Source organism: Apodemus sylvaticus, chromosome 3 (genome assembly GCF_947179515.1).
Source record: "Apodemus sylvaticus chromosome 3, mApoSyl1.1, whole genome shotgun sequence".
NCBI classification, from domain to species: Eukaryota; Metazoa; Chordata; class Mammalia; order Rodentia; family Muridae; genus Apodemus; species Apodemus sylvaticus.
Window position 1 is genome coordinate 145,673,362 of NC_067474.1, and position 4,249 is coordinate 145,677,610.

Consider the following 4,249-nt stretch of genomic DNA (forward strand, 5'->3'; position numbering starts at 1 on the left):
GGCGCCGCCGCGTCCGTCTCCACCGTGCGCCCTGGGCGCAGGGACCCAGCGAGTGGCGCGCGGAAAACGAGGCCACCGCCCCGACGCCGCAAGCTGCAGCGCTCGCTCCCGCCTCCTCCGCCCGGCCGGCCGCCCGCAGCGCTCGCCCAAGCCCCGGGAGCCCCGAGCCGCGCGCACCACGTGGTCCGGAGGCGGCCGCCAGTCTGCGCCCGCGATCGGGGGCGGGCGCTGCACCACCGGGCTCTGAGCTGGGCCGGAGAGGCCTCCTGCACGCTCCCTGTTCGGGCTCCACTGACTCCAGGCGCCCCCAGCCCGGCCCGGCCTCCCGCCCTGCCCCGGTAACACTTTGGAGTCAGAAGAACCTGGATGCGAATCCCGCCTCCCGCCTCTTCACGGACGACGGGAGTAACCTTGAGCGAGCCGCTTAAGCGCTCTCAAGTTCATTCTCTGTGTCTGCATGATGAAGAAAATCTCCTGCCACCTTCAGAGGGTTTGGGGGAGTTGAAGACAACAGAGTAAAGAACTCAGATTTTTCCCCCTGTGACTCCGCGCTGTGTGCGCTCTGCTCCTTGCCATGTCTTCTAAAACTGTCAAGTGAGTGATTTCTGACCAAGAAACACAAACAAAACCGTCCCGTTCCCCCAAAGGCTTCCAGTGAAAACTGGAAATATGATTGGCTACAACGCCCAAGGGGTAACACTGGAAATAAACCCACCTGGGTCTGTACGGCTTGGCACAGGAGATGGAATACATAAACCGCCATCAAGGTCACTAGCCATCTCACCATATCAAGCTGAAAAGGTCACGACTATCTGGACAGATGCGTGTGTGTTACTAGAGACACAACTTTCCTGCCTGGATCTATGCTCTGAGCTAGCAGGCTGCTTCTGCTATAAGTAAAACCACAAACATCTGTTATCAGCCATGCTTTTCTGCGCCCCATTCATTAGCTCCACATTCACACTGACGGTGCCTAACGAAAGAGCCAGGTACATTGGTGTGCATAATCAGATGGAGGCCCGGCTCCCAAGGGCTTACAGCTCACACGGAAAGAGATACATCGATTCTGAAAATCACAATGAGGTCCATTTCGAGGAATGTGGGGACAGGGTAGGGTCAGGATAGCATTCGTAAAGGAAATGGCACTTGACACTAATTCAGGAGTGGAGAGACTAGGGAAGAAATAGGAAGGGCACTCTAGAAAAAAAAGAAAAACATATATAAAGATCCTACAACTGAAAAGGACTGAAAACCGGGGTGACAGCAGGGAGCTCGGTGGGCGGGTTTTAAAGACCAGTGGGCTGGATTTGTTTGCTTCCCTCACCTTGCCTAAATGTATCTGGGAAGAGGGAATCTTAACTAAGAAAATGCCCCGTAATATTAACCCATAGGCAAGTCTGTGCGCCATTTTCTTGATCAATGACTGATGGGGAGGAGCACCCAGCCCACTGTGGGAGGTGCCACCCCTGGGCAGGTGATCCCACCAGGGTTGTATAAGAAAGCAAGTTGAGCAGACCTGTAAGGAGTGTTCCTCCGCGGCTTCTGCTGCAGTTCTTCTTGGAGTTCCTTAGAGGACAGATTGTGATGTGGAAGTGTAAGTCAAATAAACCCTTCCCTCCCTAGTTGCTTTTGATCCTGGTGTTTGATCACAGCAATAGAAACCCTGACTAAGGCAAGCAACTTAAGCAGGGCTGGAGAGATGGCTGAATGGTTAAGAGTACTTGCTGCTCTTGCAGAGGCCTGGAGTTCAGCTCCCAGCACCCACACGGTGGCTCTCAACAGTCCGTACTCCGGTTCTAGGGGCTCTGACGCCCTCTATAGACACTACATACACATGGTACACAGAGACATTCATGCAGGCAGACACACATAAAGTAAAAATTAACAACAACCAGGCATGGTGGCACACATCTTTAATCCTAGCACTTGTGAGGCAGGGACAGGTGGAACTCTGTGAGTTCAAAGCCAGCCTGGTCTACAGAGGCAGTTCCAAACCAATCAGGCCTTCGTAGTGAGACCTTTCTCTTAAAAAATTATAATAGCCGGGTAGTGGTGGCACAAGCCTTTAATCCCAGCACTCGGGAGGCAGAGGCAGGCGGATTCCTGAGTTCAAGGCCAGCCTGATCTACAGAGTGAGTTCCAGGACAGCCAGAGCTACACAGAGAAACCCTGTCTTGAAAAACCAAAATAAAATAATAATAAATTAAATTAAATTAAAAACCAAGGACATCCTTATGGGCCAGTTGTGCTGTTAGAGTAGCAAATAAAGGGAGATCATAGCCGGGCGGTGGTGGCACACACCTGTAATCCCAGCACTCTGAGAAGCAGAGGTAGGCAGATTTTGGAGTTGAGGCCAACCTGGTCTACAGAGTGAGTTCCAGGACAGCCAGGGCTATACAGAGAAACCCTGTCTCGAAAAAAACAAATAAAAAAACCCCAAAACAAACAAACAAGCAAAAAACAAAAGGTAGATCATGTGACTGGCTCTCCCTTCTTCTCCAGCCAAGATCCTGAGCCATCCTTTTCCTTAAGGTCCCCAGCTGTTCCAGAACATTCTCTCTCTCAAGCTGTCGCATGCCTGGGAATTCTTTGTCTAGTCAGATAGAGAGGGCAAGGGTCAAAGAATAAAATCTTACAGGTCTGGTCTGGTTATTTGTTTTCCTTACAGGAGCAGGTTACCTCCTGGGTTGTGAAAGTCTAACGCCACATCTACTTATAGATGACAGTTTAGGGGACAATTCCAGGCAGAACTTGCAGGGATCTCCAACACTGAAAAGTTTACTCTCCCCAGCAGTTCTTTGCTGTTCATGTGACCTAAGCCAAGAAGCCCGGAGTGTGGAGTGAGTCTGCTGAGCCTCCTAATGGTTTATTTCTTGTGAGTTCACAAGCCTTCCCACTCAATCCCTCCAGAGGATCTTTTTTCTTCTCTTTTTAAATAAGATCATACCATACAGCCCTGGGACTCACTATGTAGACTAGGTTAGTCTCAAACCTGTGGTGATCCTCTTGACTGTGCCTCTTGACTGTGCTAGAATTGCAGATAGGAGCCACCATGCCTGACAGTCAGGCCTGTGGTGGTTGAATAAGAATGGCTTGCATAGGCTCAACTATTTGAATGCTCAGTCATGGGAGAGGCACTACTTGGTAGGATTAGGAGGTGTGGCCTCTTTGTTGGAGTAGGTGTGGCCTTGTTGGAGGAAGTGTGTCACTGGGGGGTGGGGGAAGGCTTTGAGGTTTTAGAAGCCAGGCCCAGTCTCTCTCTTTCTCTCTCTCTCTCTCTCTCTGCCTGCTGCCTGCAGATCCAGATGTAGAATTCCAAGCTACTTCCCCATGATCATATCTACCTACATGCCGCCGCCACCGTATTCTCCACCATGATAATATGGACTAAACCTCTGAACTGTAATCCATCCCTAATTAAATACTTTCCTTTATAAGAGCTGATGTGGTCATGGTGTCTCTTCACAGCAATAGAACAGTGACTAAAACACAACAGAAGTGTTGCTGTGCTCCAGGCACTGCGATGGGTATCTTATCCATGGCTCAGCATTGAACAACATAGTCTTTTTATTGTCCCATTTTACAGATAAGAAAACTGAGAGTTAGCACTAAATTATCCCATATGTTAACTATTCTTATAAGATCTTTTCATCATCTTAAAGATACCAGGTCTGACTGATCCTTGAAGCCAGGAGAGGCCTGGTCACACTGGGTGCTCGGGGCATGTCATTTGAAATACTAAAGATGCCAAAGCAGGTTAGAACAGGCCATATTGGTGCTTCGCAGTTCTGTGCTCTTGGGTAATGACCCGGGTTCTGAGAGTAGGCTGGCAAGGAAAATCCCTTCCTGACCCCCAGCATGAGTCGTATATCAAGACATTTATTCTTTCCCAGAAAGAACAGAACCAGGGGCTGGAGAGATGGCTCAGCAGTCAAAAGCCGGTATTGGTCTTGCAAAAGACCCAAATTTGCTTCCTAGCATCCATGTTGGGAAGTTCACAACTGCCTGTAGCTCTAGCCAGGGGGATCAAACACCTCCATCATCCTCCAGCACCTGCACTCCCATGCGCGAGTGTGCACATGTCGTGTGTGTGTGTGTGTGTGTGTGCATGCATGCATGCACACACCAGCAAGAGCACACACACCCACACACAAACACACACGCCTGAAAAAGAATCAATTTTTTAAAACACTTCTCATATCTTTTTAAGAGAACACACCAGAAGACCCCCAGCTCATTCTCCTTTTCT